Consider the following 12,411-nt stretch of genomic DNA (forward strand, 5'->3'; position numbering starts at 1 on the left):
CGTTGTAGAGTTGAAGTCCCGCCTTCACATTGAGGATACCCTCCATTGTGTCGTGTGGCACTACCACCATGTTAAATGGGATAGATTTCGAACAGATTTAGCAACTCAAGACTGGGCATCCATGAGGCACTGTGAGCCATCAGCAGCAGAACTGTATTCAATCGGTACAATCGATAACCTCATGGCCTGGCATATCCCCGGCTCTACCATTACCATCAAGGCAGGAGAACAACCCTGGTTCAATGAAGACTTGCAGGAACAGCACCAGGCATACCTAAAAATGAGGTGTCAACCTGGTGAAGCTCTAACACAGGACTTCTTGTGTGTCAAATGGCATAAGCAGCAAGTGATAGACAGGGCTAAGCGATCCCACAACCAAAGGATTAGATCTAAGCTCTGCAGTCCTGCCACATCCAATGTGAATGGTGGTGGACAATTAAACAACTCACCGGAGGAGGCGGCTCCAATCATCCTCAATGATGGAGGAGCATAACACATCAGTGCAAAAGATAAGGCAGAAGCATTTGCTACAATCTTCCGCCAGAAGTGCTGAGTGGATGATCCATCTCGGTCTCCTCCGGAGGTCCCCAGCATCACAGTCTTCAGCCAATTCGATTTGCTCCACGTGATATCAAGAAACGGCTGAAGGCCGATAGTGCAAAAGCTATGGGGCCTGACAATATTCTGGCAATAGTGCTGAAGACTTATGCTCCAGAATTTGCTGCACCCCTAGCCAAGCTGTTATTTTTTATTCATTCACTCTCCTCTTTTTCTCCCCCGTGATTTTATTTGCCTGAAAGAAGAACGCAAGACATTCTATATATTGAAATCAATTATCTGTGGCAGGCTCAAAGGGATCGATTCTGCCAAACTGTGGCATTTCGGGTGAATATATATATTTTTTAATTCATTTACGTGATGTGGGCTTCGCTGGCTGGGCCAGCATTTATTGCCCATCCCTAGTTGAGAAGGTGATGGTGAGCTGCCTTCTTGAACCGCTGCAGTCCATGTGGTGTAGGTGCACCCACAGTGCTGTTAGGAAGGGAGTTCCAGGATTTTGACCCAGTGACAGTGAAGGAACGGTGATATATTTCCAAGTCAGGATGGTATGTGTCTTGGAGGGGAACTTCCAGGCTGTAATGAGGTCAGGTACTTAGTGCCCCTGGCAGAACCCAAACTGGGCATCAGTGAGCATGTTATTGCTAAGCAAGTGCCACTTGATAGCACTGTTGATGACCTTTTCCATTACTTTACTGATGATCAAGAATAGAATGATTGGGTGATAATTGGCCGGATTAAATTTGTCTTGCTTTTTGTGTACAGGACATACCTGGGCAATTTTCGACATAGCTGGGTAGATGCCAGTGTTGTAGCTGTACTGGAACAAACATGATTCAAACATGGACAAAAGAGCTGAACTCCCAAGGTGAGGTGGGAGTCATTGCCCTTGACATCAAGGCAGCCGAGTGTGGCATCAAGGGCACCTAGCAAAACTGGAGTCAATGGGAATCAGGGGGAAAACTCTCCATTGGTTGGAGTCATCTCTAGTGCAAAGGAAGATGGTTGTGGTTGTTGGAGGTCAGTCATCCCAGCTCCAGGGCATCACTGCAGGCGATCCTAGGCCCAACCACCTTCAGCTGCTTCATCAATGACCTTCCTTCCATCATAAGGTGAGAAGGGGGGGGATGTTAACTGATGATTGCACAATGTTCAGCACCATTTGCGATGCCTCAGACAATGAAGTAGTCCATGTCCAAATGCAGAAAGACCTGGACGATATCCCAATATCCAGGCTTGGGCTGACAAGTGGCAAGTAACATTCATGCCACAGAAGTGTCAGGCAATGACCATGTCCAACAAAAGAGAATCCAACCATTGGCCCTTGAGGTTCAATGACATTACCACCATTGAATCCCCCACTTATCAACATCCTGGGGGGTTACCATTGACCAGAAACTGAACTGGACTAGCCATATAAATACTGTGGCTATAAGAGCAGGTCAGAGGCTAGGAATCGTGCGACGAGTAACTCACATCCTGACTCCCTAAAGCTTGTCCACCATCTACAAAGCACAAGTCAGAAGTGTGATGGAATACTCTCCACTTGCCTGGATGAGTGCAGCTCCCACAACACTGAAGAAGGTGGACACCGTCCAGGACAAAGCAGCCCGCTTGATTGGCACCACATCCACAAACATTCACTCCCTCCACCATCAATGCACAGTAGCAGCGGTGTGTACCATCTACAAGATGTACTGCAAGAATTCACCAAGTCTCCTTATACAACACCTTCCAAACCCACGGCCATTACCATCTAGAAAGACAAGGGCAACAGATAAATGGGAACACCACCACCTGGAGGTTACCGGATGGTAACTTACCATCCCGACTTGGAAATATATCGCCGTTCCTTCACTGTCACTGGGTCAAAATCCTGGAACTGCCTTCCTAACAGCACTGTGCGTGTACCTACACCACACGGACTGCAGCGATTCAAGACAGCAGCTCACCACCAACTTCTCAAGGGCAACTAGGGTTGGGCAATAAATGCTAGCCCAGCCAGCAAAGCCCACATCACGTGAATGAATAAAAAATATACATATATTCACCCGAAATGCCACAGTTTGGCAGAATCAATTCCTTTGAGTCAGCCACAGACGAGGGTCTCAATATATAGAATGTCTTGCATTCTTCTTTCAGGCAAATAAAATCACGGGGCTGGGGGGAAGAGGAGGCCGACTCTCCTAATTATTTCTGGGAGCAAGACCTACAGTTTAATTCGAAACTTGATGGCCCCCAGTGCCCTAGATTTGAAGACTTTCTGTGAATTAGTAGACTTTGTTAAGGGTGGTTTTCAACCCAAGCCCTCTCAGTCACAATGCAGGAGGTTCAGGTTCAATTCATGGAATAGAGCTCCGGGGGAGACAATTGCTACCTACATGGTGTAATCAAAACAACTAACGGAATATTGTGATTTAGGTGAAACCCTGCAGAAAGACTCTATTCACTGCAGATTGCTGGCTGGAGTGAATCTTGATTTTAAGGAAGCGTTAGAAATAGCATTGGTGATAGAAAGTGCTGTAAGGGATTCACAAGCAACTCAGGGGGACACAAAATGGTGCCGGTTTCCTAGACAGGCGAGAACAGAAAGCCAAAAGTGGCGCAAAAAGCTGGGACTCCGCCGCGAAGTGGGGAACAGCCCCGCTGAGTGAAAAATGAGGGGAAACAGCTTAGCAACTAAATCGAAAATAACTTTCAGCGACGTGGAAGCAATTAGTCTCCTAGCGATTGGCAATTTAAAAAAGTAGAATGTTCTTTTTGACACAGAAGTGGACACATAATGAGACAGTGCAAAGCGAGAGTTAAACAGGCCTCCAAACAACAAATGAAGTCCAAGCAAGTCTATAGTGCAGAAGAGGCAGAAACAACCAATTCTGACATTTATTCATTACTCAGCATGAAAGTTGGGAAGACAGAGCCAATATTTGTTACAGTGCAAGTGAATGGTAAACCCTTAAAAATAGAAGTAGACAGGGGTGCTACTACCATTGTGATAGGAGAACACACTTTCAGATATTTAAATAAAGGCAATCAACAATTAAATTTGGAACTAACATCTGCCAAGTTGAAAACATACACAGGCGAAGAAATCCAAGAAAAAGGTATCATCAGATTAACAGTTCATTATAGACACCAACTGGCACAGCTACCAGTGATGGTGGCAGAAAGTGAAAAGGACCAAGCTTTCTAAGGCATGATTGGTTGAAGGAGATTAAATTAAACTGGCCCAAAATCTTCCAGTTGTGAGCAGGAGGACTACCAGAGCAGCTAAAAAAAATGACACTATCTTCAAGGATGAACTGGAAAAAATCCAAGGCCTGCAGGCCAAGATTTACATGGACCCAGAAGCAAACCCTTGCTTCTTGAAACCAAGACCAGTGCCATACCCCGAGAGAGAAGGCTGATGCTGAGCTGAACTGGCTAGAGAGGCTGGGTGTCATAAAAGCAGTTCAGTTCTCAGAGTGGACAGCACCCATAGTCTCTGTCCTTATACTAGACCAGACCATCCAGATCTGTGGGCACTATAAACTAACGGTCAACAGGACAGCCAAGCTGGACAGGTACCCTATTCCCAAGATTAAAGACCTATATGCCAAACTAACAGGATGGACAACGTATACAAAAGCTTGGCATGAGTCAACAGGAGCTGAATGACACTTCCCCGGAATTTGTAACCATAAATATCTCCAAAGGGTTATACTAATATACACGCCTGCCCTTCAGTGCTTCCTCATCCTTTTTACAAAGGACAATGGAGAGCTTACTATAGTGACTACCTCAGGTTGTAGTCTACCTGGACAATGTACTGATAACTGGATTCACAGGAAAGGAACACTTGGCTAACTTAGAAGTCCTGAAATGATTTTTGGAAGCAGGAGTGCAATTGAAGAAGGAAAAAATGCACTTTTTAAGCAAATGAAGTAATTTATTTGGGCTACCAGATAGATGCCCAAGGGTTACACCTAGTTAAACAGGAGGTTAAAGCAATAAGAGAGGCATCTGCACCCAAGAACACCTCTGTACTTAAATCAAATTGAGGGATGATAAATTATTATGGGCAATTTCTGTCAAATTTATCCACGGTTCTAGCCCCTCTACATTCACTGGTAAGAAAAAAACAGCGTTGGTTTTGGGAGGCACCCTAAAAAGAAGCCTTCATGAATGTTAAACAGCTCTTACACTCTTCAAATGTGTTGGTGCGTTATGACTAGACAAAGGAATTGGTGCTAACCTGCAATGCGTCCCCCTATGCAAGAGAATGATGAACATGTCCCAATCCCACAGAAACTTGTATTAGTGATGAATCTTCTAGACTCTTCATCAGTCTGTGCCAGGCAGATAAGAAACTGGATGAATCGTGATCCCATCCTGTCTCGAGTGAGAGACCAAGTGTAACATGGTTGGTCCCAAGCATCAGTCTCCGATGAATTGAAGCCGTTTTTCAATCAAAGACGTGAGATGAGCAGTCAAGATGGTATTCTATTTTGTTTGGGGTGCATGGATAGTAGTTCCTGCACAAGGAAGGGAACCACTTTTAGTAGAGCTACTCAGAGCCCATCCAGGGATTTCCCGAATGAAGACGATAGCGCGGAGTTATCTTTGGTGGCCAGGGGTGGACGGCGATATTGAAAACGTGGTAAAACACTGTGTGCAATGTCAACAACTGCAAAAGTTGCCGGTGGCAGCTCCATTACACCCATGGGAGTGGCCTGGTAGATCCTGGGTGCGATTGCACATTGACTATGTCAGTCCTTTCCTTGGAACCATGTTCCTACCGATTATAGATGCTCATTCCGAGTGGTCAGATGTTTATGAGGTAAAGTCGCCAAAGTATGGTGCAACTATAGAGAAACTACACCAGAGCTTCGCCATCCACGGATTGCCAGAGGTAATCGTCTCGGATAATGGTACTGCATTTATGAGCGCTGAGTTCCAACAATTTATCAGCCTCAACGGTATCAACCACGTGAAGACTGCACCATACCATCCGTCATCAAACAGACTGGCAGAAAGGGCAGTACAAACTTTTAAGGTGGGAATGAAAAAGTTAACAGGTGATTCATTGGAGACCAAACTTGCTTGTTTCCTATTTCACTACAGAACAACCCCCAACACTACGACAGGAGCAACACCTGCAGAATTACTGATGCGGCACCATCTTCGGACAAGACTAAGCCTAATACTTCCCAATTTGGAGGGGCAGTTGGAAAAAATTAAGGGAACTAAAAGCAACTCATGATTTGCATAGTCGTGTGCGAGAATTTACTGTTGGATAAACAGTATATGTAAAGAATTTTGGGGGAGGACCGAAGTGATTACCTGGTAAAGTAAGTTCTGTGACTGGACCATTGTCGTAACGTGTAGAAGTGGAGTGCCGATGACCTGTAAACATGTGAATTTAAGAAGAAAGAAAGATACCCCAACAAAATAATGTTCCAACCGTAACCATTACTGAACCAGTGGTTCCTGTCGAACAAAAACAAGAATACCTGGAAAAACTCAGCAGGTCTGACAACATCTGCAGAGAGGGATACAGTTGACGTTTCGAGTCTGTATGACCCTTTATCAGAACTAAGACATATAGAAATGAGATGAAATATAAGCTGGTAGAGGGGGGTGGGACAGGTAGAGCTCGATAGGGGGCCAGTGATAGGTGGAGGCCAAGAAGAGACTGCTAAAGATGTCTTGGACAAAAAGGACAAAGGGGTGTTGACGGTGGTGATATAATCTAAAGGATGTGCTAATGGAGACATTAAGGGGAGCATTAAGGGTTCTTGTTGAAGTTGCTCAACCAAGAATAGACATGCCCAATGTCTGTCAGAGTGGAAGACACTGAACTGCATGTGCCTAATGAGGTACCTGTTGTTAACGTGGTTCCAGAGAATGTGTTTCCTGCAAAAGAATCGGACATCATGGAATTGTGACGTTCCACATGGATCAAGAAATCACCTGAAAGACTGAACTTGTAATGTCATGACCTGTGTAAAAATTGTTATGTCATGAGATAAATATCCTTGTAAATACAAAATTATAGAAAAGTTAAATCCATGATTGAATGGTGGAGCAGACTCGATGGGCCAAATGGCCTAATTTCTGCTCCTATGTCTTATGGTCTTAAAGGGGGAGGAACGTAGTAATTATAGTTTTGGGAAATGTAGGACTGTAGCTTTAAGAATAATTTTGTGTTGGAAGATCACATGATCTGTGTAAATCAATGTGTTAACAGCACGGGGAACCTCTACAGGAGAGTTCTTCTTTAGTTATGGACTTTGATGCACATGTGTAGTTGCTGCTGCTGTCTTGTAAATAAAGTTAAATGTTTCCACTAAGAAAAGTTATCTGAAGGTCAACTCTATAACAACCACATGCACACATTTTAACGGGATCCATTTTTTGTGCACTGAGTATTGAAATTACATGCCCACTGACGCTGATAATTACTCATTTTTTATTTCTTATCATGAGATGCAATCTAGTATTCCAATTAGCCACATGTGACTCGTGCCTAATGTACTGGGCAATGCTGCTTTAACATAGAAAAATATCTTGAGGCCCTTTGCAGGGATGTAAAGTATAAAACACACACTGAGCCAAAGAGGAAATAATAGGAAGGATGAACTTGCAGTCAAAGGAGTGGTTTGAAGAATGGTGTTAAAAACAAAGAGGGAGGTGGAGAGGCAGAGGGGTTTAAGGGAGGACAGTGCAGAACATGGGGCTAAGATATCTTGAATTATGGCCGCTAGTGATGCGGTATTGCACAGTGCTGCACTGAAGGCCAGCATCAAAGAACTGGGTGGTTGTTGGAACCTCCCCCTTCACCCCCCAACAGGGGAGGGAGGAATGGCAGGGCATGTGTTGGAGAGGTTGTCATGGCGCTGGAAGAGGTTTCAGCAAGAAAGAGTGCTTGACCATGAATGGATTGATCATAGCAGCTACGAATAAAAGTTTAAACCTTATAAAGATATATTCTTGTTTTTAGTCAATCTCAGAAAACAGAGAACCCTCCCTAACGCCACCCCTCAAACAGTTCTAATGACAACTTTATACCAATTGAAGAGAAGGGGTTTTAAGATTCAGATATCCAGTAAACTTGTCCAATACACATGGGAACACCACCACCTGGAAGTTCGCCTCCAAACCACTCACCATCCTGATTGAGAAATATATTGCCATTGCTTTACTGTGGCTGGGTTAAAATCCTGAAACGCCCTCCCTAACAACACTAAGTGTACCCATACCACAGGGACTGCAGCGGTTCAAGAACGCAGCTCACCACCACTTTCACAAGGGTAATAAGGGATGGGCCTAGCCAGTGTCGCCCACATGCCTTGAATGAATAAAAAAAAGTTTTTTTCAAATTTATTCTTTCATGGGATGAAATGACGACATTGTGAAGACCAGCATTTGATGCCCATCCCTAATTGCCCTTGAACTGAGTGGCTTGCTAGAGAGCAGTTAAGACTCAACCACATTGCTGGGGTCAGGGCATTAGTGAACCAGATGCATTTTTACAACAAATTGACAATGGTTTAATGGTTACCATTTCTAAGACTAGCTTTTCAATTTCAGATTATTAATCAAATTTAAATTCTACCAGCAGCTATGGTGGGATTTGAACCCTTATCCCTAGAACATTAGACTGGGCCTCTGGATTATTAACAAAAACAGAATTACCTGGAAAAACTCAGCAGGTCTGGCAGCATCGGCGGAAAAGAAAAGAGTTGACGTTTCGAGTCCTCATGACCCTTCGAGGGTCATGAGGACTCGAAACGTCAACTCTTTTCTTTTCCGCCGATGCTGCCAGACCTGCTGAGTTTTTCCAGGTAATTCTGTTTTTGTTTTGGATTTCCAGCATCCGCAGTTTTTTTGTTTTTATCTCTGGATTATTAGTCCAGTGACATTACCACTACACCACCATTTCTCCTTTAATACCAGTAATTAAGGACACCGACTTTTAACATCTTTATTCCTGCTTGCAGCATGCTACAATTTCTAGTTCTCAAAACATAATCCCAAATGATTTCATTTTAATTACATCCAGGCTAGCTGCATAAAGTAAAGCACACACTTGGCACAAATCAGTTGTGCTTTAACACCACACCATACTTAGCCAGGCAGACACATCGAAAAACCTGCTGTTTATGACATCACTACAATAATTAAGCAAAATAGTCAACAAGAGACCCTGAGCCAACTAAATGTTAATTGATGTATAATGTACAAATTAACTACAGATGTTTCTGGCCTTTTGATGATCATCATCCCACATTTTGTTGAACTAGCTGAAGACATGTCTCCACCAGAAATGATAACATATAATCATCAACATATTTTTCATATTTTAAGATATTACACCTATTTCCTAACAAGAACCCGCTCTACCAGTCAATAGTTGCATTACTCCTCTTTGTAATTTGCTTATTAATTGTATACAATTTCTAGCGCTCTTCAATGGCCTGCCATAATAATTGGAAAAAATAGCAAGGGCTTTCATAATTTAATATTTATAAACTAAGACCTTGAAATAATGCAGCACAAATATCAGCTCAACGTTTTGGTCTAAATTCCTCTATTTGCTAGTTGAATGTTGACGCTTCTGCTAAAATAGCAGCAGAAAAAAAGTTCAAAAAATTTCACAGCTGAAGTATTTCTCGGGCCCGGTTTTTGTGTAGGTCCAGAGAAACAAGAGTTGGGCTCTTCTGAGGTTTTCAAAATGCAAGCTTACTTCCAAACCTTGTTCCTGCTATATCTTGTCTCAGTGACACGGGGTGGGGGGGGGGGGGGGGAGACTTGGGTTTTGCATGCCACAATACAATGTGGGACAGCAGCCCTGCTCCTAACATTGTTCTTATGACCCCAACCTCACCCCTCATCCTCCTTAACCCCCTACTAACCCCCTTCATACGCTTCATGCCCCCTCAAACCCCCTCCCACACCCCATGTATCATAGTCACTCACTCAGTATCCATTATAGGCAAACCTCAGGAAATCTTTGAAATGGACATTAAAAAAAATAACAATCTAATGGAGTTGTTGTCCAAACACACTTCATACCGAAAAAAACTCTCAATTCATAAAAGCCATTCAAAAAAATTTAAAACCTGTCAAGTGATCAAACTGTTGTAAAAACAAACACCTATTCACTTACCGCATCAAAAACAATTCTTAATAACAGTTAATCAAAATGTGCTGAGATGAATGGTTCTGAAGCTTTTAAAACTCAGCCAAGCATTCATAATGGACTCCTGTTAAAATGAATCCCAGGAAATCTAAACAATGGAATCCATTGAAATGGAAAAAAACAGGTGTTTTTTTTTTCTAAGCTACCATCAAATATCCTGTCAATCAAAGCATGTTTCAAGAACAGGTAGCTTTTTTTCCTATAAGGGAAGTTTTTTCCCCCCAATTTAAAAAGGCTCTGGGTATTTAAATCACTTCAGATTATTACACTATAGATCCCAAGCATTGTGTTCCTCAGTTTTGAATGCAAAAGAGTACTTTACTGCATTTCAGCACTTAATATGTAATGGTCAACTTGTGTTTTCAGGAAGAGCCCTGTGATGAATCACTGGAGCTAGACGCATCTGCATTACAATACAGCATCTAATAGTAACATCTGAAGTTGTGAAAACATTTAACACTTACTTGTTAGAATGTTCCCGATGCCTCAGCAGGCATCAGCCTGTAATCACAAACTCTCCAATGAGTTGGGCCTTTTTTTTAGGGATTCATAAACCCACACCAGCACATGAAAATAGTGGTTGGGGGAGAAAATTTATATTTCAAATAGGACTGACAATGGCAACCCTGACTTCAGAAGAGGTCATGTGGGGGGTTGCAAACCGAGGCCTTCTTGACCTGTGAAAAGGGCACACGAAAATGGCGCTGGGTTGGGAAGGGAGAGGAAATTCCTTTTTTGCAGTCAAAAACTTTTAAGATTTCAGGTTTCCCAGGCTCCATGCCCACCCCCATCAGGAGATGGAAATCTGCCCCCCGCCCCCCAATGTCGGAAAGATGCCCCAGAATACAACACAGTGCAGAGGAGAAAAACAAATCGGCACTAAGATGGAGGAAGGGAACTGACAGATATTTAGGCTTTTTTTGGGAAAGCAGGACGGGCAGAATCACGTCTAAGGTATTAGTGCATTAAAGGGCGATTTTTCCCAACACTGTGACCCAAACTTTGCCCTCTGTAAGCACATATCAGAGGTTCCAATGCAAGCCACAACCGATTTTCTGACCATTTAAAATGTAGTTGGAGAATAATCTGTAGCATGCACCAGAATTCCTGTCTGTGCTCTCAGTAGGCAAGCCATAGGTGCATAAAATGAAAAAAATACCCATGGCATTTAGACTCTTAATATTTGCGTAGCATAATTTCAAGAGCTAAATGTTGGCATCGGTTATTTATTTTGCCCTCATGGCTTTATATCTTGCCACTTTTAAATTAGTCTCCTGCTCTTTTAGATGATAACAGAAATAGCATTGTTCACAATTCTACTAATATCACAAGGGCGTATGTACTAAATAGCCTTTTCATCCATCTTCAGTGCATTCAGCAAAATGGTTTTACTGTTCTCTAGCAATTTCCTCAATGTCTTGCTGAGGGCTGATTGTCATTATGTAAATTTATCTGCAGCCTGGCTGATCTGTAACATTCCAGTCCGCGGTGATCTTATGATTAACCTACATACTAATGTTAAAATTTACATGACAGATTGTCAGCAACTTAAAGCAGCCAAAGCCTAAAAATAAACTTCAGGCACTTATCTAAACATTTTATTGCAGTAATGAAATACTGTACCTCGAATGCTAATGTTTATAATACTGATTTGTAAGTCATATGACTGAGGGTACTGAATTTTTGGGTACCAAGGGTTCTTCCAGTGGTAATATTTTAATCTTTTATATTCATTTTTTTCTGTCATGTATATCAAGCCTGTCATCTGTTACAACCACTGAACCACTGGTCTATTTCTTAACGAATAAGTAGGGGTAAGTATTTAAGTCTGATTTTTCTATTTCCCAGTGTAATTATTCAGCAATTATAAAATGGATAACCTCGATCCCAAATTCCAAATTTGTGCCCAGTCACGTTTCAACAAAAAAAATCTACAAGATATATAGAGTTCTTCATGCAGAACAATATGAGAAGCTGAAAAGTAAAGTTTGTCATTTAACAAGCATAGAAAACATTAACATAGAATGCACAATCACCCTGCCTCTCCCTCCCTGACACCACATACCCCACCCCCCAGCCTAACCGCAAACTACACAATGCACTCTGCCATGTTTCTGAATATACTGGATTCCAAATACACCCTTCCTCCAACTGAGTATACCTGACCCTCCCAGAACTACAATTTTCTATTTTTTTTTAAGCAGCACAGGAACATCAAAGATCAATCCCACATCCACGAGTCTTTCTGCTGGATTATTATAATTTCAGGGAGCATTTCCATGTTCTCTCTTCCCTTCAAGAAATTAATAAAAAGGAGGAAAAAACAAACACCAATTGCAGAAAATTTGTATCCTCCCTTCCAATTCTAAGCTTTATTTACACGCTCCTTTTTTTCTGTTTTTTAACTGCAGCCCACTCCCTCCCCTTCAGTAGTCCACCCAACCCCCACCCAAGCAATTGTGCAGACACCACAGCAAATAGCAGGAAAAGGCCCAGACTGGCAAATAAGAATACTGCTTCGAACTGGCCTTGTACACCTTAAAATGGAACACCAGTAAAAACTGGGAAATGAGAGTACTGGTCCAAACTGTCTTTTTACCTTCTGGTAGACGTGAGGGGGGGCGGTGGGGGGGGGGGGGGGGGGGGGGGGGGTGGTCTCAAAAAAACAA

At 42.6% G+C, this 12,411-nt stretch overlaps 1 protein-coding gene across 1 annotated transcript in view; it reads right to left on the reverse strand.

Annotated features, from left to right (window-relative positions):
- tlcd1 (TLC domain containing 1) overlaps window positions 1-12,411 on the reverse strand; it is a 63,362-nt gene that overhangs the window by 11,808 nt on the left and 39,143 nt on the right. The window lies entirely within an intron of this gene.

This window comes from Carcharodon carcharias, chromosome 10 (assembly GCF_017639515.1).
Source record: "Carcharodon carcharias isolate sCarCar2 chromosome 10, sCarCar2.pri, whole genome shotgun sequence".
Classification (NCBI taxonomy): Eukaryota; Metazoa; Chordata; class Chondrichthyes; order Lamniformes; family Lamnidae; genus Carcharodon; species Carcharodon carcharias.